The sequence below is a fragment of the Chiloscyllium plagiosum genome, unplaced genomic scaffold (genome assembly GCF_037043375.1).
Source record: "Chiloscyllium plagiosum isolate Xiang-an unplaced genomic scaffold, Cpla_swu_hap1 HiC_scaffold_52, whole genome shotgun sequence".
NCBI lineage: Eukaryota > Metazoa > Chordata > Chondrichthyes > Orectolobiformes > Hemiscylliidae > Chiloscyllium > Chiloscyllium plagiosum.
In genome coordinates, this window is record NW_028270190.1 from 21016479 (window position 1) to 21042636 (window position 26158).

At 42.7% G+C, this 26158-nt stretch overlaps 1 pseudogene; it reads right to left on the minus strand.

Moving 5' to 3' along the window:
- Nucleotides 1-1089: 1089 nt before the first annotated feature.
- Nucleotides 1090-26158, minus strand: part of LOC148134869 (putative G protein-coupled receptor 139) — a 36931-nt pseudogene continuing 11862 nt past the window's right edge.

Here is a 26158-nt window from a genome sequence, read left to right on the forward strand (position 1 = left end):
GTGATTATCCCTGAAACTGCCTGCAACCCAACTTCCTCTCTGATACCCTAGCAATGACCGCACCCCCACACCTTTCCACTGGGAATGGCTCGTTGCATCACACATTGATCCCTCGCAAAATGAGTATGATCTCAAAGCAACATGATCACTTGTAACGACCTGTGACCCATCACAATTGTATTCCCCTCGTAACTGACTTAGTTCCCACATTGAACCTACTGCTATTGCAAGGACTGATGATCCAACAGCTACTTTTCTAATCTAGCAACGGCTGGATCACCCACTCCCACACTGTTCCAAGGCAACGAACGTTATCGCACCTCCACAGTACTCCTGCAAAAAAGGCCAGTCCTTTACCCACAATTGTGCCCTCCAGTGATGCTACACTCACTGTGCCCTTAAGTTGGCCTTGGACCAAGCCCCAGCAACAGCTTGAGTCTGCACACTTGTTTTGTTCCCCGAGCAGAAGACTGTTGTCCGTCATCCATTCTATTCCCTCTACAATGAAAAGTGAGAAAGGATTATATAAAGAGAGTTATGAAGTGTGTGAGGGAACTCGTAGAGAGGGAGATTGGGAGATAGATAGATAGTGCAAGAGGGAGATAGAGTGAAGAAAAACGGGCGAAGGAGGAGAGACAGAGAAGCAAGAAAATGGGAGGGAATCACAGGAGGAGACATCAATACAGAGAGAGAGATTCTGACAGTGGAACGAATATATGGAGAAAGATGGAGAAAGGGAGAAATATGGATTTGCCCGAGCCGAGGTCAGAGCGGATAACATCGGAGGTGAAGGCAAAAATAGAGTGACTTTAAACCCAGCACCTAATTCTGGCCCAGGTCCTCCGATTTCCCTGAGGCTCGAGTTTGTCTTTTTTGAGCTCAGTTATTTTAACAGGAAGACAAGTGAAATACTGTTAATTCTGTCGCCTGGCTGTTCTTAATTATCATGATTATCATTTACAAATGGAAGTTATAGATCCAGTAAGTGGAATGGTAATTTTCCAAACAGCATTGAGTTGATAGAAATCTTGAAATGGGTCCCAGTAACCTGTGCGATAAGTTTGAACAATCAGGACTACCATCAGTCTGTTAAAATAGGAAGAGTTTGCTTTGTCTAATTTAGGTAAAGGGATATTTCAACACAGTCATCAGCTGCTGTCTGAACTTAGTCTGAGTCACCGCATAAATTGCGGTGTTTGTGCAGCAACTGAGGAGCTGCAGCATGAAGCCCAGTTGCATAAGACAGTTATCCAGATACACAGACATATACCCAAACCAATACATTCGGAAACATATGGAATACACCATTAACATTGACCAGAATAGGATGAAATTGGCCGAGATCACAAACATTAAAATAATTGCTCTTTTTCGACTTTGCATTTCTGTGTCACATAGAATGTTCCTATTATTGTCAGCCTGAAGTCTCCTGCGAGCTCTGCTAGTCACTAAAATGTATCTGATGGTGAAACTATTGAGCAGTAGAATGAATAGAAATGGGAGGGCCGGGGTTATAATGTGGTGGAGGAACTCGATTGTAACCCAGACTTGAGACTCACGTACGTCCATTGTTATCTCACAAAACCAGGGATCGTTCACCAGCCAATACCGATCTGTGAGCATAAAATACCAGAAAATGTTCTTTAAACAGCTCAACACAGTCAATGTTCCCAGCACCACAGCTGCCGTTTTCTCACTGCAATATTTACTTTTTCGCTTCTGGCAGCAAATGGCCACAAATCGATCAAAGGTGAAAGTGACGGTAAACCAGACTGAACAGTCAGTGGCTGCATAAAGCAGGACGGCGTGGATATTACACACAGGGATAGACCTCAAGAAATCAAAATGTTCCTGATAAGTAATAGGAATGTGTCTCAATATCAGATCGAGGATCATGACCAGTAGATCCGCTACAGCCATAGCCTGCAGGTAACGATTGACACATGGAGACAATCCACAATCTTTATAAAGCAGAACGAAGATCGTCACTATGTTAACTGTGAGGAAGGAAAACAAACAAATTACCCATCAGCCTGGAAGTAAAGCTGTCAGTTTCACTGAGAGTCTGTTCAGATTTTCTGACAAGTTACTGTCGTCAAAGATTTATTGAAATAATTGAAGCTGAATTTAGAAAATCGAAGCTCTTAACTGTTTAAAATGTGAGACAAGTCATCAGAAACACTCCATCTTCAATCACACAGGCACACATTCATACGAACAGACCATTTCTATAAAACGTCCGTGGGCTTGATTACTTGAGAGCAGACACAGTTCCCCTCTTTACAGTTCAAATTACAGAGTGTGAAAACGTTGCCAAATAAAAACCAAAAGAACTGTTGATACTATAAATCAGAAACAATCAACAAAAACTGCTGAAAATGTTCATCAGGTCTGGCAGAACACAGCACGTCACAAGTGCCCACAGATCTGCTGAGCTTTTCCAGCCACTTCCGTTCTTGTTTCTGAAAACCTTCCCATTCTGAAGGGTTCTGTCTGCTTTATTTGAAAACAAAGGGATTTTAGTCTAAGTTGTTGTCGATCCTCCAAAGTGAATAGCTGCACAGACAGGGAAATTGTGTTCAACGTCGCAAGTACTTCAGGGAACTTCGAAACAATTTCTCGATGTCCCTGGAACAGGACCTCTTCCGTCTGGATCCTTTGTTTAATTAAATTCTGTCTGACCGTTCAAAATGATTACAGTTAGAAATTGTTTCATGTAAAACGCTGTTAGGAAGGGTTTAAGTTAATCTGGCAGAAGATGGGAATGAAATGAAGAGCTTAGTGGACAGCAAGGAAATTGTAACTAAAGCCTGGAAGGAATTAGATAATGAAGTCAAAGTGACCAAAGGGTAGAGTAGGCAGGGAGCAGAGGATGAACGCAGAGGGGCTGGTGGTCTGAGGTGCATTTGTTTAATGCAAGAGGTACCGAGGTAAAGCAGATGAACTTACTGTTTGAATTAATACCTGGGAGTATGATGTTATTGCTTTACTGAGACTTGTTTGAGTCAGGGCATAATTAGCAACTACATTTCCCAGGATATCGATGTTTCAGGCGGGATAGAGAGAAAGGTAAAAGGGGTGAAGGAGTTGCATGACTGATTAAAGAAGATATCACAGCTGTGTTGAAGGAGGACACTATGGAAGACTCGAGCAGTGAGGCAGTACGGGCAGAGTTCATAAATGGGTAGGATGCGGTAACAATGTTGGGACTGGAAAACAGGCCTCCATATAGCGAACGTGAGATAGAGGCAAAAATATATAGAGAGATCATAGATTGACCAATAGGTCAATCTTTATTTTCCCAAGATATTTTAATTTTCCCAAGATTGACTGGGATTCACTTAGTGTTCGAGGTCTAGATGGAGCATAATTTGTTGGCAGCTTCCAAGAGAACTTTCCACATCAGTATGTCATTATTCCAACTCGGAAAGGAGGCACACTGGACCTGGAGATGGGAAATGAGACCAGCCAGGTGGTTCAAGTTTCAGAAGGGGGTTACTTTGGATATAGTGATCAGAATTCCATAATCTTTAGAATATTAATGGACAAAGACGAGAGTGAACCTGAAGGATGACTGCTGAATTGGTGAGGCTATTATACGAACATTTGGCAAGAGCTGGATAATGTTGATTGGGAGCAGCTGTCTGATGGGAAACGTATATTCGATTTGTGGGAGGCTTCTAATGAGAGGTTGAGTAGAGCTCAGTAGAGATATGTTTCTGTGAAAATCAGGATGAGAAATGGCATGATAAGGGAACCATGGATAACAGGTGAAGTTGTGAGACTAACTAAGAGGAAACGGGATGCGTACATAAGGTCTAGGCGACTGAAGACAGACAAAGCCTTAGAAGAATATGGCGAATGTAGGACCAATTTTAAATAAAGGAAATAAGAGGGCTCAAAAAGGTCATGATATGTCCATACTGAGTATAATTAAGGAAAACGTCAAAACCTTTTATTCATATAAGGGGGAAGAGGGTAACTAGGGATAGGGTTGGCCCACATAAGAACAAAGGATGAAAGATATGCGTGGAATCAGAGGAAGTCGGTGAGGTTCTTAATGCATACTTTGCATCAGTGTTCATAACGAGAGGGACTTAGCGGATGTTGAGGTTAGGGATAGATCTTTGATTAGTCGAGGTCAAGGCAGCATAAGAAGGGAGGAAGTTTGGAATATTCTAAAAGGCATTAAGATGAACAAGTCCCTAGGTCCGGACCGGATCTATCTCAGGTTAGTAATGGAAGCAAGAGCAGAAACAGCTGGGGCTTTAACAGGTACCTTTGGAGCATCCTTAACACGAGAAAGGCCTCAGAGGACCGGAGATGTGCTAATGCTGTCTCGTTGTTTAAGAAGGTAGCAGAAATAATCCAGGTAATTACAGACCTGTAAGCCTGACATCAGCGGTAATGAAACTACTGAAGAACAAGGGATAGGACACATACACACATGGAAGAAAATGAGCTTAATCTGCAATATGCAGCATTGTTTTGTTCAGGGAATGTCATGTCTTACAAATCTAATAGAATTCTTTGAAGAGATGACAAAGCTAATTGATGGGGGGGGGAGTAGATGTCATATATACTGACTTTAGCAAAGCATTTCATAATGTTCCCCATGGTATGCTGATGAAGAAGGTGAAATCGCATGGGATTCAGGGTGTTCTAGCCAAATGGATAGAGTACTGGTTGGGCAATAGGAGACAGAGAACAGTAGAGGGAGGGAGAATCTGAAAATGGATATCTTTGACCAGTAGTGTTCCACAGGGAACCGTGCTGGGACCAGTGTTATTTGCGATATACATAGATGGTTTGGAGGAAAAAAGTAGGTAGCCTCTAGCCTCATTAGCAAGTTTACAGATGACACTAAGTTTGGTGGAGTCGCAAATTGTGAAGGGAACGGTCTGAGAATCCAACAGAACATAGATATATAGGAGAGTTAGGCACAGCAAAGGCAGTTAGGCACAGCAAATCCGAACAAATGAGCGGTGATGTAGTCTGGAATATCCAATTCAAGAGCAAACTACACAGTAAATTGAAAAGTCTTCGGAAAAATATTGATGTACAGAGAGATCTGAGTGTTCATTTTCATTGTTCCCTGTAGATGGCAGCGCGGTCAGTTGAGTGTCCAAGAAGGTGTGCGGCATATTTCCTTCATCAGACGGGATTCTAAGCACAAGTGTTGGCAGGTTACTGTACAGCTGTATAAGTCGTTGGTTCGGACACACTTAGAATACTGCGTACAGTTCTGGTCGCCACCATAGCAAAATGATGTGCATGATTTGGAGAGGGTGCAGGAGAGGTTCAGCAAGATGACGCTTGGTATTGAGGGTGTTAGCTATGAGGAGAGTTGGAGTTATTTAGGATTGTTTTCATTGGAAAGAAGAAATTTTCTCGGGTGAACCGGATGTGTCCTACAAAATTACGAGAGGCAGAGACAGGGTGGATAGCTGGAAGCCATTTTCCCAGATTGAAGGACTCAATTATCATGGGTCACGAGTTCAAAGTGAGAGGGGAAAGGTTTAGTGGACACATACGTGGAAAGTTCTTGAACCTGACGGGGTGGGTGCCTGGAAGTCATTGCTCGTAGAGGTCGTAGGGCGAGAACGATTGTGTCATTTAGGATGTATCTAGACAGACACGTGAATGAACAGGGAACAAAGGGATACAGATCCTTACAAAATAGGCGGCAACTTTAGTTACAGGACCTGGATCAGCGCAGGCATGGAAGTCCAAAGGGTCTGTTCCTGTGCTGTCTTGTTCTTCGTTCTTTTGTCTATAATGTCTGTTTTATAATATTCTAGAACGTGTCCATTTTAGAATGTTGCAGATAGTGAGTGTTCAGATCGTGCAAAGTTTGTGAAGGATTGTACCTCAGACTGAGATTTAGGATGTAGGTTTGCTCGCTGAGCTGTAGGTTTGATATCCAGACGTCTCGTTACCTGGCTCGGTAACATCATCAGTGGGAACCTCCAAGTGAAGCGAAGCTGTTGTCTCTTGCTTTCTATTTATATCTTTCTCCTGGATGGGGTTCCTGGGGTTTGTGGTGATGTCATTTCCTGTTCGTTTTCGGAGGTGTTGATAGATGGCATCGAGATTTATGTGTTTGCTTATGGAGTTGTGGTTGGAATGCCAGGCCTCTTGGAATTATCTGGCATGCCTTTGATTAGCCTGTCCCAGGATAGATGTGTTGTCCCAGTCGAAATGGTGGTTTTTTTCATCCGTGTGGAGGGCTACGACCGAGAGAGGGTCGTGTCATTTTGTGGCTAGCTGGTTTTCGTTTATCCTGCTGGCGAACTTTCTTCCTGTTTGTCGTATGTCGTGTTTGTGGCAGTCCTTTCATGGAATTTTGTCAATAATGTTGGTTTTGTCCATGGGATGTCCTGAGTCTTTTAAGTTTGTTAGTTTTTGTTTGAGAGTGTTGGTGGGTTTGTATGCTACTGGGATTCCGAGTGGACTTAGTAATCTGGATGTCATTTCTAAAACTTATTTGATGTATGGTAAGGTGGTTAGGGTTTGTGACTGTGTTTGGTCTAGTTGTCGTGGTTTGTTCTTGAGGAATCTGTGCACTGTATGTTTTGGGTATGTGTTCTTTTTGAATACGTTGTGTAGGTGGTTCTCCTCTTTTTTGCGTAGTTTGTCTGTGCTGCAGTGTGTGGAGGCTCGTTGGATTAGTGTTCTGATACAGCTTCGTTTGTGGGTGTTGGGATGGTTGCTGGTGTAGTTGAGTATTTGGTCAGTGTTTGTCGCTTTTCTTTATACGCAGGTTTATAGCTCTCCGTTGTTTTTTCTTTCGACTGTGACATCCAGGAATGCAAGTTTGTTGTCGGTTTCTTCGTCTTTGGTGAACTTTATGCCTGTGAGGGTGTTGTTGATGATGTTAATTGTCTCTTCTATTTTTGAATTTGAATTTCAACCCAAACTCTGGGTCAGATACGTTGATGACACCTTTGTAATCATTAAAAACACGGAAATAGAGAATACACACCGGATCATCAACTCCACACTCACAGGAATCCGATTCACGAGAGAGGAAGAAAAGGACAACCAACTCCCATTCCTAGACGTGAGGGTACAGAGAACACCAAACGGAGAATTCACCACTAAGGTACACAGGAAAGCCACACACAGAGACCAAGTCCTGAACTATGAAAGCAACCACCCCAATACACACAAACGAAGTTGCATCAAGACACTATTCAAAAAGGCCACAACACACTGCAGCACACCAGAACTGCGAAAAGAGGAAGAGGAACACCTATACAAGGTATTCGCAAAAAATGGATATCCTCGCAATTTCATCAACAGATGCCTAAGGGAGAGACAACAGAACGAGGACATGCCGCAACCCAAAGGACTAGCCACACTACTATACATCAAGAACATCTCTGAAATGACAGCCAAACTACTGCGACCACTAGGACTTATAACAGCACACAAACCAACAGCCACTCTCAGACAACAACTCACCAAAACGAAGGACCCGATACCCAGCATGAGCAAAACTAATGTAGTGTACGAAATCCCATGCAAGGACCGCACAAAATACTATATCGGACAAACAGGAAGACAGCTAACGATCCGCATCCACAAACATCAACTAGCCACGAAACGACACGACCAGCTATCCCTAGAAGCCACACACGCAGACGACAAGCAACATGAATTTGACTGGGACAACACTACCATTATAGGGCAAGCGAAACAAAGAACAGACAGGGAATTCCTAGAAGCTTGGCACTCATCCACAAACTCCATCAACAAACACATAGACCTGGACCCAATATACCGGCCACTACAGCGGACAGCTGACACTGACAACCGGAAGCGGCAGGGACAGGCCACTATAAATGCCGGAGGAAACACCACAGAAGCGCTTCACAGGAGGCTCCCAAGACTGAGGATGTCATCTAGACCGGGGACGAAACGTTTGCAACAAACACTTCCAGCTCGGCGAACAGTACCACAGCAACGAGCACCCGAGCTACAAATCTTCTCACAAACTTTGATCTTGATAACTGCCAGATTGATTGGGCAAAACAGCATTGCTATCACGTTGCCCCTTGGGGGTTAAAAATCTTGAATGTTCCCACAAGGCTCTGAAATAGTGGGTCATACTAAAAGCATCATGAAGAGTCAGTGTAAATTAGTAGATTTTCATTTTGCTCGGATGAAAGCATGTCGATTCTCCACATCAGCTCCAATGTAACATTAAAAACACATCTCTTCCCACTCGCCACATTTCAACAGTTAAAGCAAGGGCCAGGCATTTGTCCTTGGGGGATTTTGCTGTTTTGTTGCAAGTCTCAAAGGTGAAATGGTGGGGCCGGCCTGGCCCCATTGTCAGAGTTCCCTCGGGAAAAGGTGGCACAACAGTGGTCGTCGGGTGGCATCTGAGGTAGGTTCCAGCCCCAGTGGGTATACTGGTTCCAATCAACCCTTCAGGGCTGGCATATGGCATTTGCGATTGCGAGGGCGCTGGACATAATTGGTTTTACGTGTAACCTGCATCGTGGTTCAGTCCGTTTCTGGCCATCCCAATAGAAAATTACTGCTCATTCATTTGCAACTGGAAATTTCTGGACTACATTGTACCGATGTCTGGATCATGTCAGTGACTCCAGGTGAAAAACGTTGCAAACGCATAGGGTTAAACAAAGGTAATTGAGCTTCTTGGTTATTGACAATTGTGGATCCCTTCTGTCAGACAGATAGCCACACATTTCAGTCTTGTAACACAAGCCTTGCGTATTCAGGCTACTTCCAGAATTTTACTGCATTTACATTCATGTCACCCTTGGGCATGTCGACCAAATTGAGCCAGTTTTGTTTTGTGTCAGGGGCATGCTTCATTAACATAACTCTAATTCACAGGATGGGATCCGGTTTAGGAAGCAGAGATCACTCATCCCTGTGATATCGGGTAAGAAGACTGGAAACTTCAGTTTCAAAAGAAGGAAAGATTTGTAACATGTCGGTGGTGTGCTGTGGATAATCAGGAGTTGTTAGGGGCTCAGTGGGTTTTCTAGGAACAAAATCCCCATCCTCAAAAAGGGTTGGTATGCCAGATATTGGCTCTGATTCCTGGTAGAACCTAAGTTCTCTGTTTTTTTGTTTTAATCCTGTTTGTAAATTATTGAAATTGTTCAATCGTTGAAATTGAATATGGTTGGCTTTCTAGTAGGGATAAAGGAGATTAGTTACAAACTGCCTGGAGGGTAGTCATGGCTTGTAAGAAGAACAGGAATCAATACTTCATTTCATAATCACTGAACGATCCTTAAACGTAAAGAAATCATGTTAAATTTCCAAAATGCAGATCAGATTCAAAACTGTCCCAGATCTCGAACTCTCGGCAACAAAACCCAAACATTCAATCACCAACAAACGCATGTGCATTCAAACCGAGTCACACAGGGTTAAACTTTCTACAAACTCTCAGTCTCTCTCTCCTCCTCCTCTCTCTGTCTCACACACACACGAACATTTTCCAACTTTCTTCATATCTCAGTTTTTAGCTATGTTTATTCCATTCTTGTAGGGTTAATGATGCCCTCACATTCCTGAACATTCAAAGTTAGGGAGTTTATTCTCATAAATTCTGACTGTGATACATAACTTGTTATTCAAGTGTGCAAAATCTAAATTCCTCTCAGGATTTCCGTTTGTAATTTTAACAATATTTTCAAGATACAATTTCATGCCTCTGCGTTCGCCCAGAACCCAGGTGAAATACAATTGCGTCTTTAACAATTGTCCAACATGTCCAATATGCCCTGTATGCCAAATCCATTAAAGTCCTGAAGCAAGCAGGTATAATTACAGCAGATTTGTACTAGCTAATTAAAACTAATGTTGGGCACTCAAATAGATCATGGGCATCTTGAAGCATGACGCGGACCTTGGTGTGTGTCCAGGGCTTATCAAAAGGGGTTTCACTTGTCATAACCCTGGGGCAAGCAAAATCCGTGTGACTAATTTTGTAAATCTTAAGATGTTTTCAGCAGAACCTTCTGTCCAAATGCTAAGGCCCTGTTGAGTACACAAACTAGTATTTTGTAGCCTAGTAGCAAGAATTGTATCAGCATTTTAAACAGCATTTTGTTGTCCCTGGCCAGCTTACCTCTTTTTAAACACGACAAGAACAGCAATCACCCTCCACATTTCAGAAACAAATAAATGTGCATTCAAACCGAATCACAAAGGGTTACATTTTCTGCAAGCTGAAGGGCTCTCTCCTGCTGTCTCTCTCTATCCCTCTCTGTCTGTCGATCTCTCTCTCTTTCTCTCACACACACACACACACACTCTCTCTCGCACAACACGCACACCAAACAAACAGAATAACAAAACTAATCAGCAAAGCAACACAAGCCGCGTCAAACATATACGACAGGTACAACAAACAAAAAGACTAATGAGTAGCCAAGTATCGAACATTTGACTACCAGTCATTGGTGCCTTTTGCTTTTGTTTCTATTGATGTTTAACTCGAGGACATTCATTTTAGAGGACCTCAATAGATTTCATGGTACCATTATTAGTTGATTCAATTCCCAATTTGGTGGCAGTATCCTGCCATAAGCGCAAACTGATCTTTTGTGACTTTTGTCACAGAATTGTCCCCACAGTCTAATTAATTGCCAAATCAATTACTGGGCTGACTTAATCAATTGAATAATTTTATGGCTAGCTAGTAGCTACTTCTCATCACTTAATGCCATTGTTAAGGCGCCAAAAGCTTTCACAGACTGTCAGATTTCTCCAGAAACTTCTCACACACATCTCATAGAATAATTTAAGTGACAATTCAAATAATGCCATCCGACTGAATCACCCTATTCAGATCCGTCTCTCAACTCTGTCCTGAGATCCCCCATCTGAGGTGGAGTTGTTGCCTCTCACAAAGGTTCACGACTTTCGTTTCACTTTAAAACCTGGAGTTTCCAACTTCAGACGTCGCTGACTTCTATCTGTTTAAAAATGAAGTTCCCAACCCCAGACGTTTCCGACTTCTATCTCTTTAAAAAACGGAGTTCCCAATCCCGGAATCCTCGACTTCTATCCCTTTAAAAATGTAGTTTCAAACTCCGGAAAGCTGCGATTCCATCTCTTTAAAGAACGGAGGTCTCAGCTCCAGAAGTCTCCGACTTCTATATCTTTAAAAACGGAATTCACAACTCAAAAAGTCCTCGAATTCTATCTCTTTAGAAAACGGAGTTTCCAACTCCCAACTCACGCTTATTCCACCATTCCCCTTTTTCATAGGATCCCTCTGACCTTATCCTTGCCAAGACCAATCCTTTCTGGCTGGACAAGGCAATAGACAGCGAGGGTTCAGTTCAGCCACTTCTTGAATGAGAGGAAAACCAAACGGATATAAAACACTCACGTCTGGCTGACCAATTACTCAATACCCAATATTAGAGGAATCAAGGCTCTTACAACACTGCCCACGATCCGTCCGGCCCGAATCCACGAGGCAAGGCACCATATGAAGACCTGGACCCCCGGGAGGGGCTTCTCGTTTCTGTAATCGGTCAAAAGAATCACTAGGAGTATGGTCTGCTTCAGCAAGGTTTCACAATTTATTACAATGCCGGGCACATGTTTGACCCACAACAAAGAGGTTAACATTTTCAGTGCTCCTTGGAGATAACTGCACAACCGACTTTCAACAATAAGCAGTTTTATATGTTTCTTAAGAGATAGTTCAATCTTAACTGCAAAAGAAAACCAATGAAATGTAATGAGGTGACGTAATGGACAGCAGATTAATACAAAGATATTTCTTGGGAAACAATATTGTCTTACGTACATTATTGCCTCATACTTATGGTTCAAGGTTAGCCAGGGTAGTCAGCAAATGTTTTATGATTTGTATCATGAAGACTCCATTGTCTGCTTTATCTTTTAATTCAGCTAGCTCAGCAAAGCAGGAAGGCAGCTTCCAATCATTTTAGCATAGTATTAACCTGAAGCCATTTTTTATATTACTTCAAGTTGAAAAGTCATTTTTGGTTAAGAAAAGCTTGCACAGATTTGTTGGTCATGACAACATCCTGAATCTAGATTTTAGATCCTCAATATCTCCAGTGCTTTGGAGCCTTCTGTGGAGCGCTCTTGTCCTGTGTCTTCTGGAAAGTATTTGGTTCCGTTTCTGCTGCTGGTGGTTAGCAGTTCAGGTTGTTCATTGTAGACGCTAATATATTTGGTCAACATCAATGTGTTTGTAGATCGAGTCCTGGCAGAGCGACATGTTTCTAGAAGTACCCAAACTGTCCTTTGTTTAGATTCTCCTGTGACCTTTGTCTTGTCCCAGTCAATGTTGTGGTTCTTGTCATCTGTGTGCATGGCTATTGGGACAGCTGGTCATGGCCTTTAGTGGCCAGTTGGTGTTGGTTGACGAGGATTGCTGGTTGTCTGCTCGTTTGTCGTATATAGTGTTTTTTTGCAGTCTTTGCATGGAGTCTTTTAAATTATTTTAGTCTTGGCACATGATGGGTATAGAGTGTCTTGGTCTGATGATTTGTTGTCTGAGTGTCGCAGTTGGTTTATGGGCTGTTATGAATCCGAATATTTGGAGACGTCTGGCTGTCTGTTCAAGACAATTTTTCATGTGAAGTATCGTGGCTAGTGAGTTAGGGTGCGGCATTTCCTCGCCACGTTGTTTGCGAGTTAAGCGTACATAGCTCCTTGAAAGTGGAGTCGCAGGTAGATAGGGTAGTGAAGAAGGCGTTTGGTATGCTTTCCTTTATTGGTCAGAGTATTGAGCACATCAGTTGGGAGGTCATGATGCGATTGTACAGGACATTGGTTAGGCCAATGTTGGAATATTGCGTGCAATTCTGGTCTCCTTCCTATCGGAAATATATTGTGAAACTTGAAAGGGTTCAGAAAAGATTTACAAAGATGTTGCCAGGGTTGGAGGATCTGAGAGACAGGGAGAGGCTGAACAGGCTGGGGCTGTTTTCCCTGGAGCGTCGGAGGCTGAAGGGTGGCCTTATAGAGATTTAAAAAATTATGAGGGGCATGGATAGGATAAATAGGCAAGGTCTTTTCCCTGGGGTTGGGGAGTCCAGAACTAGAGGGCATAGTTAAGGGTGAGAAGGGAAAGATATAAAAGAGACCTAAGTGACAACTTTTTTCACGAAGTGGGTGGTACGTGTATGGAATGAGCTGCCAGAGGATGTGGTGGAGGCTGGTACAATTGCAACATTTAAGAGGCATTTGGATGGGTATATGAATAAGAAGTGTTTGAAGGGATATGGGCGGGATGCTGACAGGTGGGACAAGATTTGGGTTGTGATATCTGGTCGGCATGGACGGGTTGGACTGAAGCGTCTTTTTCCATGCTGTACATCTCTATGGCTCTATGACTCTATAGTTGTTCTTCTTCATTCCTTCTCAGGTTTGATGTGGTGCAGTCTTTTGTAGCCCGATTGAAGACGGTCGTAATGCAGCTTATTTTGTACATGTATGGGTGGATGCTGCTGTAATTCCGGACCCTTTGTGGCTTTCCTGTACACTTTTGTGGTGCATTTACTGTTCTGTGTTCTTTGTACCATTACATCCAGGAACGGGAGATGATTGTTTGTTTTCGCCTCTCTCATAAATCTGATCGTTGTGAGCATGGTTTTGATAATCCGGCGTGTATTCTCGATTTTTATTCTCTTCATGTGTTGTCTTCCTATCTGATCTAGAGTTTGTGTTTGGTGTGTGATAAGGCTGTTTGGTCAAATCTTTGAATCACTGTTTCTGTTGTCAGTTAAAGGTGGGTGAGCTAAGTAGTGTTCCACTGATTTATTTATATATTTTCTGTTAAATGTGACTTGAATCGTCAAGCACAGGTCTAGTATTTTGAGCATGTATTCTTTGTTGTTCGGTTCCCCGGTCGTGCTATCTGTTCTGCTTATCCAGAAGGTTTGTTGTTGTGTCTCTGTCTGGAAATGTGTTAATTGAAATGAACAATGCCATTACATTAAGGTAGACCATTGTATCATCCGTGTCTGCATTTATGTTCATGACTTTGTCTCAGAATTCTTGTGGTGATGGCTTGAAGTGTTCCGATCCGCTAATAAAATGTTATAGTTTGCCTTGGAGTTATTTTGCCATTTTATGCGATGGCAGTCCCGGGAGTGCCACAATGTGTGTAATTTGTATTTGTAGATTATGTCCTTTGGGTAATCCGTTAAAACTTGGGATGTTGTTGCTTTCTGGTTCATCATCTGTAGATCAACCCTTGTTATTAGTCCCTTTATTTTACGGTTCTGCAGTGTGTGGTTTGTTCAGATGATGAGCTGTGGAGTGAGGCCATGCTCCCTCTGTGGATATGTGACAGTATCTGCAAGTAGCTTCTCTGCTTTCTGAACATATTCTGTCTTGTGATGATAACTGACATTCTGTCTTCTCCGCTGGTACTATGATGGACTCACTTTCAACTTCTGCAATCAATCAATATAATTGAAGTCAGGAAGATGCATAACTGATTGTATAATGAGAAAGAAGGAAGAAGCGAATATTCTCATTTGGATCCCATGCGTTTCTATGCAGCACACTGTTCACTTCCTTCCAACATTTTGACGCACTTAGGAACAATGTCCATCGGTCACGTCTGTAAATTGTAATAAGAATATTAGAATGATTGCAAAGAAAATTTCAAAGGATGATGCCAAAAACTGAGAGACTGTAGCTTTTCGGAAATGTCTGAAACACCTTGATGCTATTTCTTCTGGAAAGTGGAAAATCAAGAATCAGATGAACGACATAGTTTAAAATTAAGAAGGGAATCGTTGAGGCAAATGTCCAGAAGGTGATTTCCACTTGTGACTTCCATTGAATATTGGTCATCAATAAATTGTAGTCATTCCTAAAGTTATTAAGTTATCATGAGAAACATATTTACACACAGAGAGGCCAGAAGGTGGCGCTTGCTACTAAATGAAGCAGAGGAGGCAGATTCACAGATATATACACAGTGTGGCCACAATGGGTCATATAACGTTCTTTTGTACTGGAACGCTTCTATATATGTTACAGGGAAGCTTTTCTGATTCCAGAAATATTAAAGGATAGGAAACAGTGAAAATTTCTGGATGGACTGGGTGGCAGAAAGATCAGGTGGAACATAAACAACAGTTCAGAAAGATGGAGAAAATAAATTGGCATGTCTCAGTGCTATATATCCTACGCAGCAAGTCTACAACATAGTGTGTGACGCACAAACTCCGCTAACTGTGTCACTACAGATGTAGAAAAGGAAGATGGTTGGTTTTGGCAGTCAAAACACAGCATGCTTCATCAAACAAGCAGCTGTTTTAGAAATTTTCTGTCTGTGAATGCGCGAAATAGAAACACGGTGGGTCAGCAAAGTTCAGGAATTAGAAGTGTTGAGATTCCAAAACATAAATAATGTAAAACTTTCTGTCTTCGATTGACAATTTCACTGCCTTACCAGGAGGAGTAGCGAACTTGAATTTGCATTGTGCTTTCAACACTTTAAATCGTCGGAAGCAACTTCGGTAATTGTCCACATGCACAGGTTTACACTGAGTTCAAGGAGGAAATGGATGGATGAGGTTGTCGGGAGTAGAAAATACTGTGCATCAGGCCACCATTCAATAAGACTAAGGCCTCAACTTCTCTTTGACCAGCTCTTCATGTCAACAGCCCGTTAGTATTTACAACTTCTGTCCATTTCGTAATTTTTAAAAAAATCTTTCAGTGATCTATTGTCCACGAAATTCTAGGACAGAAGATTTCTAACATTGATTAAGGTCTGAGAGAATAACTCTCGTTGCATCTCGCTTTTAATTGGTATCGCCTTAGCAGCGAGTGGAACCATCTTCTTAAATTTTACCCTGTCCAGCCCCTGGGATATCATGATCGAATAAGTTCATCTTCCATTCTGGTTAAGTCTTCTGATTAAAGCGTGTTTATCCATTTTTGAAGCGTTGAAACCTTCATCCCAGGCATCAGCCTAATGAATCTCTACGAAGGTGTCTTCAGTGCGAGGCTCTCTTTTTTAAAATGTGTGTTCAAGACTGTACACAATACTTCAGATGCAGTCTCACCAATGCCATTACTGTTATAATCAGAGTTCCCAGAGTTTAAACTCGGGCACCCTCATAATAAAGTCCAAAATTCATAGAACATAGAAGAATACAGCGCAGTACAGGCCCTTTGGCCCTCGATGTTGCGCCGATCCAAGCCCACCTAACCTATACTAACCCACTATCCTCCATATACCTATCCAATGCCCACTTAAATGCCCATAAAGAGGGAGAGTCCACCACTGCTGCTGGCAGGGCATTCCATGAACTTACGACTCGCTGAGTGAAGAACCTACCCCTAACTTCAGTCCTATATCTACCCCCCCTTAATTTAAAGCTATGCCCCCTTGTAATACCCGACTCCATACGCGGGAAAAGGTTCACACTGTCAACCCTATCTAACCCCCTAATCATCTTGTACACCTCAATCAAGTCACCCCTAAACCTTCTTTTCTCTAATGAAAACAGCCCCAAGTGTCTCAGTCTATCCTCATACGATCTTCCTTCCATACCAGGCAACATCCTGGTAAACCTCCTCTGCACCCGTTCCAGTGCCTCCACATCCTTCCTATAGTATGGCGACCAAAACTGCACACAATATTCCAGATGCGGCCGCACCAGAGTTTTATACAACTGCATCATGACCTCAGGACTCCGGAACTCAATTCCTCTACCAATAAAAGCCAGTACGCCATATGCCTTCCTCACCGCACTATTTACCTGGGTGGCAACTTTCAGAGATCTGTGTACATGGACACCAAGATCCCTCTGCTCATCCACACTACCAAGTATCCGACCATTAGCCCAGTACCCCATCTTTTTGTTATTCTTCCCAAAGTGAATCACCTCACATTTAGCTACATTGAATTCCATTTGCCACCTTTCTGCCCAGCTCTGCAGCTTCTCTATTGACTGTCTTTACCTCTGTCTTAATTCCTTGCTGATCCTGCGTGCTACGATTTTCAATTTTATACAGAAGAACACGCACTTCACTTTGTACCTCAGCTTTTATGGACTCTCTCTTTAGTTAAAGAACGAACTGAATAGTTTCATTCTTCCTGTCAATGAAGATATCGCATATTTCCCGATTTTAAACTCCATCAACCACTTTTGTTCTCACTCAGTGAATCTATATATACATATATCCACTTAGAGATTTGGATGGCCTCAACAGAAATAACCTGCTGTCTTTTTTGCATCATCACTTAATCTGGAGACATTTCACTCTAACCCTTCTCCAAGTTATTCAAACAGATCGTACATGAATAAGGATCTACGATTTATTCTTCTTGCACTTCACTAGTTATTTATTTCCAAAATGAAAAAGACTTAATAATCTCAACTCTGTCTTCTGATTGCTTTCAATCTCATTCTCAATCCATGCTAATTTTTTACTGTCAACACTGAGCACTCCATTCTTGTGTAATATCCTTTCAACTAACACTTTATCGCATGTCCTCTGATAATCCAATTACACAACATCTGCTGGTTAACGTTCAGCAGACTTGCTTCTTTGATCCACAGAAAACTCGAACAAATTTGTGAAACTTGATTGTGTCAATTACAGGCAATTTCTGCATAAAAAAACAGTTATCCAGCGCACCATTTCTTTTCCAAGCTGTCGTTTTGTTTTGATCGTCCCATTGATGGCCTTTGATCATTTTAGGTTATCCAATTTCTCACGACCTCCTTCATTTTGATCATAATATACAAAAAATCGAAAAAAACAAATAATACCTGGTAAATTGCCCTCCACAATTTATCCATTCATCTTGCTCGAGTGTGTTTTCACATCTCGCTTCAAACAAAAAGTAAGCCGTTCAGCAGTTAGTTAGTCGGTCAGTTTTGTTCAGTCCTTGCAATGGGATGCCTCGCACGGCTGAACATACAGAGATATATTGTCATACGGTATAGAAATAGACTCTTATGTCCACCTTTTTCACGCAGACGAGGTTTTCTGATCTAAGCACGTGCTGGTTGCCTGCATTTCACACGCATAACACTGTACATTTCATTTTCATGCAGCTATCCAAATAGCTTTAAAATGTTGTGAATGTACTCACATCTACGACTCCTTCTGACAGCTCATTCATCATAATCACTAACCTCTGTCCCTTTTTAACCTTTCCCCTCTCATCCACAACATATGCCCACTAATTTTGGTCTTCCGTTTCATGGAGAATAGACCTCGGCCATTCATCTAATCTATGCCTGCAAAAGTCAGCAAAGTCAGCCTTCAGCCTGCGACACTGAAGGGAAAAGGTCGAAGCGTATGGAGTTGATCCTTATAGGTCAAGCATACTCGCCTTAATTGCTCAAAACGTTTCAGTGTAGGAGTTGCAACGCCATGTTAATGCTGCACAGGTCGTAGGTGAGGCTACCTTTAAAGTAGTGCGTGCCCTTATGGACGCACTGTTATAGAAAGGATATTACTCAAGAGGAGAGGGTTTCAGGAAATAGTTGCCAGGATGATTCCAGGTATGGAGGGTTTTAGTTACAAAAACACCCTCGGAATTTTTTTCCATTGGTTATTAGGCGGTTGGGTGTGACTGATTTATGTGACTGATTTTACAGATTTATAACATGTTGAGGTGGACTATTATGGAGAATAGCAAAGTCGTTTCCCTGGGGTGAGCGCGTTCAAAACTGGAGTGCATGTTTTTCAGGGCAAAAGCCCTTCATCAGGAATACAGGCAGGGTGCCTGAAGGGTGATTTATCTCTCCATCCTTCAGACACCCTACCTGTATTCCTGATGAGGGGCTTTTGCCCAATACATCGCTTTTCCTGCTCCTCGATGCTGCCTGAACTGCCGTGCTATTCCAGCACCATTCTAATCCAGAAGTGATGGGCTCACGGGCCAGAGTCGATCGGTGAGTAGAGTAGCAAAAGGTGAACGGGATAGTGTAGGTCGTTGAGTACAGGGGTAACTTGTGATGGGGATAATGTCGGTCAATAAGTACAGGGGTGATAGTTGAATTGGACGGTGTAGCTCAGTGAGTACAGGGTTGATGAGTGAAATGGGCTGTGAAGGTGAATGAATATCTGAGTAATGGGAGAAAAGGACAGATTTGGTGAATTACAACGTAAGTCATGGGGAATGGAGCACTAAAGGTCAGTGGGTAAATGCATGGATTGGAAACGGGACAGTATAAGTCAGTGAATGCAGGACTGGTGGCTGAACGGCTCAGTCAGTAGAGGGATGATGGGTGAATGGGACAGGTCAGATCAGTGAGTATAGGAGTAATGTATGAAGAGGGCAGTGTTGGTCACTGTGTACAAAGGTGACGAGTGGACTTGGCCCTGTATGTCAGTGATTACAAGAATGATGGTTGAATGGAACAGTGCAGGACAGGGAATGCATGAATGATGGGTGATTGGGAGAATGTAGTTTTGCGAGTACAGTGATGATGGCTGAACGGAACACTGTTACTCAGTATGTAAAATGGTGGAGTGTCAACGGGACTGTGTAGCTAATTATAGAGTCATAGAGGTGTAAAGCATGGAAACAGACCCTCGGTCCACCCCGTCCATGCCGACCAGAAATCCAACCCAACCTAGTCCCATCTGCCAGCACCCAGCCCACATCTCTCCAAACCCTTCCTTTTCATATACCAATCTAAATGCCTCTTAAATATTGCAATTGTACCAGCCTCCATCACAGCCTCTGGCAGCTGATTCCATACACGTACCACGTTCTGCGTGAAAACGTTGCCCCTTAGGTCTCTTTTATATCTTTCCCATTTCACCCTAAAACAATGCCCTCTAGTTCTGTACTCCCCGACCCCAGGGAAAAGACTATTTATCCTATCCATGCACCTCATAATTTTGGAAATCTCTATCAGGTCACCCCTCAGCCCCCCACGCTCCAGGGAAAAGAGCCCCAGCCTATTCAGCCACTCCCCATAGCTCAAACCTCCAACCCTTGCAACATCCTTGTAAATATTTTCTGAACCTCTTCAAGTTTCACAGAATATTTCCGATAGGAAGGAGACCAGAATTGCACGCAATATTCCAACAGTGGCCTAACCAATATCCTGTACACCCGCAAGGTGACCTCACAACTCCTGTACTCAATGCACTGACCAATAAAGGAAAGCATACCAAACGCCTTCTTTACTATCCTATCTACCTGCGACTCCACTTTCAAGGAGCTATAAACCTGCACTCCAAGGTCGCTTTGTTCAGCAACACTCCTTAGTACGTTAGCATTAAGTATATAAGTCCTGCTAAGATTTGCTTTCAAAAAATGCAGCAGCTCACATTTATCTGAATTAATCTCCATCTGCCATTTCTCAGCCCATTGGCCCATCTGGTCAAGATCCTGTTGTAAGCTGAGGTAACCCTCTTCGCTGTCCACTACACCTCCAATTTTGGTGTCATCTGCAAACTTACTAACTGTACCTCTTATGCTCGCATCCAAATTGTTTGTGAAAATGACAAAAAGTAGAGGACCCAGCATCGATACTTGAGGCACTGCACTGGTCACAGGCCTCCTGTCTGAAAAACAACCCTCCACCATCACCCTCTGTCTTCTACTTTTCAGCTAGTTCTGCATCCCAATGGGTAGTTCTCCCTGTATTCCATGAGATCTAACCTTGCTCATCAGTCTCCCTTTAGAAACCTTGTCGAACGCCTTACTGGTGTCCATATAGTTCACATCTACTGCTCTGCCCTCATCAATCTTCTTTGTTACCTCTTCAAAAAGCTCACTCAAGTTTGTGAGACATGATTTCCCACGTACAAAGCCATGTTGACTATCCCTAATGAGCCCATGCCTTTCCAAATACATGTACATCCTGTCCCTCAGTATTCCCTCCAACAACTTGCCCACCACTGACGTCAGGCTCACCGGTCTATGGTTCCCTGGCTTGTCTTTATCGCCCTTCTTAAACAGTGGCACCACGTTTGACAACCTCAAGTCTTCCGACACCTCACCTGTGACTTGCAATGATACAAATATCTCTGCAAGAGGCCCAGCAATTATGTCTTCATCTTCCCACAGAGTTTTAGGTTACGTCTGATGAGGTCCTTGGGATTTAACCACCTTTCACCTTTTCAAGACATCGAACAATTCCTCCTCTGTAATCTGGACATTTTGCAAGATGTGAGCATCTAATTCCCTACAGTCTACAACTTCCATATCCTTTTCCACAGTAAATACAGATGCAACGTATTCATTTAATATCTCCACTATTTTTTGTGGCTCTTCACAAAGGCCGCCTTGCTGATCATTAAGGGGCCTAATTGTCTCCCTCATTACACTTTTGTCCTTAATATATTTGTAAAACCCCTTTGGATTCTCCTTAATCCTATTTGCCAAAGCTTTCTCATGACCCCATTTGCCCTCCTGATTTCCCTCTTAACTATACACCTACTTCCTTTGTACTCCTCTCAGGATTCACTCGATCTATCCTGTCTGTACCTGACATATGGTTCCTTCTTTTTTCTTAACCAAACTCTCAATTTCTTTAGTCATCCAGCATTCACTATACATACCAGCCTTCCCTTTCACGCTGACAGGAATATACTTTCTCTGGATTCTTGTTATCTCATTTCTGAAGTCTTCCCTTTTTTCTAGCTGTCCGTTTACCTGCAAGCATCTGCCTTCAATCAGCTTTCGAAAGTTCTTGCCTAATACCGTCAAAATTGGCCTTTCTCCAATTTAGAACTTCAAATTTTAGATCTGCTCTATCCTTTTCCATCACTATTTTAAATCGAATAGAATTATGGTCGCTGGCCCCAAAGTGTTCCCCCACTGACGCCTCAGTCACCTGCCCTGCCGTATTTCCCAAAAGTAGTTCAAATTTTGCACCTTCTCTCACAGGTACATCCACATGCTAAACCAGAAAGTTTACTTGTACACACTTAAGGTATTCTTCTCCACCTAAACTTTTAACACTATGGTAGTCCCAGTCGATGTTTGGAAAGTTAAAATCCCCTATCATAGCTACCCTATTATTCTTTCAGATAGCTGAGTTCTCCTTCCAAGTTTGTCTCTTAATTTCCCTCTCACTGTTAGGGGGTCGATAACACCATCCCAGTAAGGTGGTCATCCCTTTCTTATTTCTCAGTTCCACCCAAATAACTTCCCAGGATGTATTTCTGGGAAAATCCTCCCTCAGCACAGCTGTAATGCTATCCCTTATCAAAAATGCCACTCCCCCTCCTCTCTTGCCTCTCTTTCTATCTTTCCTGTAGCATTTGTGTCCTGGAACATTTAGCTGCCAGTCCTGCCCATCCCTGACCAATGTTTCTGTAAATGCTATGATATCCCAGTCCCATATTCCTAACTATGCCCTGAGTTCATCTGCCTTCCCTGTTAGGCCCTTTGCATTGAAATAAATGCAGTTTAATTTATTAGTCCTACCTTGTCCCTGCCTGCCCTGACTGTTTGACTCACTTCTGTTCTTAACTGTACCAATTGATCTCCTTCCTTAGTATCTCCCTGGGTCCCCCCCTCCCTCCCCGCCCTTACTAGTTTAAAACCTCCCAAGCAGTTCTAGCAAATTGCCCTGCAAGTATATTAGTCCCCTTCCAATTGAATACGGGGTAATGGATAAAAGCAACAATGTAGGTGAGTGAGGACAGAAGTGAAGTATAAACAGGACAGTTTAGGTCAGTGAGTACAGGGGTAATGGGTAAGAAGGGCAGTGTTGGTCAGTGAACACAGAAGGGATTGGTGATCGGGAGTGTAGGTACATACTGATTATTTGGGTGGAGCACTGAGTTCATCGGTGAATGGGGTGATGGAGTTCAGTGAGTATAGGATGATAAGTAAACAGGTCAGTATAGGTCAGTGAGTACAGGGTGATGGATAAATGTTGCAGTGTGGGTCAGTTTGTATAGGAGTGATGGGTAAATGGGCAATGCAGGTCAGGGAATACAGGATGATAAATGGATCAAAGACTGTGAGTACATGAGTACAGAGGTGATGGCTGAACGGGATCGTGTAGGTCCTTGAGTGATAAGATTAAGGGTGCAAATTATAATGTAAGTCAGTGAGTACAGAGGTGTTGGGGAAACGGGACGGTGTAGGTCGGTGAGTACAGACCTGTTGGAGAAACGGAACAGCGTAGGTCAGTGAGTACAGGGGTGATGCCTGAACAGGTCAGTGGAAGCCCATGAGAACAGGGATAATGCGGGAACCGAACAGTTTCAGTCTACGAGTAGAGAGGTATTGGGGAAATGCTCGTCAGTAAGTACATTGAAGATGTATGAATGGGGCAGTACTGCTCATTTTTTAATAGGTGTGATGGGCGACCGGCAATGCAGATCAACGAATACCATGTGACAAATGATTCCAAGTGTGCGGGTCAGTGGGTACAGGATGATGGATTGAACGGGATACCGTAGGCAGTGAATACAATGATGATATGTTGATGGGACAGTGTAGTTCAATGAGTACAGAAGTGATGGATGAAAGTGACAGTGTAAGTCATTGAGTTCAGGGGTGTTCAGTAAACGGGGAATTATTCGTCAGTTAGTACAGAGTGAAGGGTGAATGAGACAGTGGAGTTCAGTGTGTACAGGGATGAAAAGTAAACAGAGCATTAGAGGACAGTTAATGCAGCAGTGATGGATAAATGGAACAGTGTAGATCAGTGAATACAGTGGTGGTGAGTGAATAGAATAGCACAGGTCAGTGAGTACAGCAGTAATTGTTGAACTGGACAATGTCGGTTGGTGAGGCCAAGGATGATAGATGAACATCGCACTGTTGATCAAGGAGTACAGGGTTGAGGCATAAATGGGACAGTGTAAATCAGTGAGTACAGGACTGATGGTGAATGCGACAGTGTAGGTCAGTGAGTACAGGAGTGAATGCTGAACGGGACAGTGTAGACAAATGCCTATGGGGCGATGAGTGAATGCTCAATGGGGCGACAGTGTAGCTCAATGAGTACAGAGATAATCGATGAAAAGGATGGTGTACGTCATTGACTGCAGAGATGATAGGTGAAAGTGATTCGCTCTGAGTACAGGGGACATTCAGAAGGGTCGTGGATAACCAGAAGTTTAGTGAGTATGCAAAATGTGTCGTTGAGGCACTAATGTTAGAATAGTTGTGTATTGGATCTACCATAGAGATGAATGAAAATTTCTGCAATGGAGAAGTTCAGACAAGGATGAATGTAGGAAGAAGTTGTTAGTCTTCATGATGTATATTCAATGTGGTCAGAAGATCAGCTCAGTGGAAAAGAGAGTATTGAGGTACTGCAAAGACAGGTTCCTGCTCAGATATTCCAGAAGAGGATTGAAATCAATAAATAGGATTTGATCCAGGATGCCGCGATGAAGACTGATGATTAAGTCTTCTGTTGTTCAATGTCACACACACATTCAGGTATTTCCTGTGGAACATAGTCGCAGTTGGAAGCACAAAGGGAAATGAATTTATCAAATGAGCATTAATCAACAATTTGATTGTTTTAAATTTATCAGAAAGTAATTTCATCACTTAGCCAACAGACAACGTTTACCCACAATGATCACGTCAATATTCATGGATGGCATAGTCTGAGTAATATGTAGAACACAACTCCTTCATTGTTTGTGAGTGTGTGGGGGGTGCGGCGGTGGGGTGTTCAGTCAGCTTGGTTAACACAGACCAGCGAAAACGAGAGGAATGCATGGAGTTCAGTTCCCTCATTGTCTCTGTGTGTGGGATTAAGTCAACTGGAGGAACACAGACCAGGGACAATCTTAGTCATAAAGAGCGCACGGTTCTCTCACTGCATTTTTGTGTTTGGCTGAGTCAGCTGCTCCAGTACAGATCAGAGACAGTCTGAGTAATATATAGTACACGTCTCCCTCACTGTATCTATGTGTGGACTTCAGTCAGTTGACTTAACATAGACCCGAGGCAGACTTATTAACGAATAGAACACAGATCCCTTACCGGCTCTGAGTGTAGGGTTTAGACAGCTGGGTAAATCTATACTAGTGACAAGCTTGGTAATATATAAAGGACTACTCCATCACTGTCTGCAAAATTCATATATCTTTTCTAAATTTCAAATGTGTAATTTTGGCAGAATAACCTGGAAAAAGAAAGACCTTGGATAGTCTGAATCATGTACAAATCATATTATCTGTATGTGGGTCGTTCATTCAGATGGGTTATTACAGACCAAAACATTGTGATTAATATCCAGAGCACAGCACAATCTCCGTCTCTGTGCGTGGGGCTCAATGGGCTGCGTAAGCTCACTTCAGGGGCAGGCTGCAAACATGGTCTTGTAAGGTATGGAATTAGGATAGAGACGTCCATGTGCTACAACTTATCCAGTTAAAAGAGAAAGTGCCGTTCATCTATGGATAGGAAATGGGCGTGCAGGTGGATTGGCCGGGGAATCTTAGAGGGCTGACGAACACATTAAACACAATCGTGGGGAACCTAGTTTGATGGAAATAGTTGGCATTTCTGAACGCACACCAGCAGCTCTCCCCAACCCTGGACAGAAGGTACCATCTTGGAAGAGATGCGATGGAAATTGATAAACTGAGATACTGGGATGGAATCATCACAAGAAGCGGGCTGTGAGGATGTATAAAAACAACGTAGGTTGGTGTTGGTGGGTTTGAAGTAGATTTTGCTGACACCCAATCTGCAGAAAGAGAAAGAGAGATTTTCGAGGAAAGGAAAGGACCAATCGCAAAAGGATCAGATGAAGGTCAGATGGGAATGGAAATTTGAAGCAAATATCATATATGTTTTATCAATTCCAAATATGTGAGGGAAGCAACACCATTATCAGGGAAGGCGGCAGGAGCTCGAGAATTTAAAATTCTGAAATTGACATCAAAGGAAGAAAATTCATCGATGTAAATGGGAACGGATCGACAAGGATAGAAACAGCACATCAGGTATGATGCAATAAGTTCCACGAGGCAAGAACAGGCAGAACAATATGTTTGCAATCGCAGTCCTATTCATGCCTTTTGTAGGGTTTGGTGGCCTATTTACTTTGAAGAGTTGTGTAGTGGTGGTGATGAGGGTGGGTAGTTCGAAGGAATCCCCATTTAAGCTCAGTGATAGTTGTGAAAAAGTAGTTTGATGTCAGATGATGGTGGGGTGATCATCTAGGGGTAGATAGGAAGACGTGTC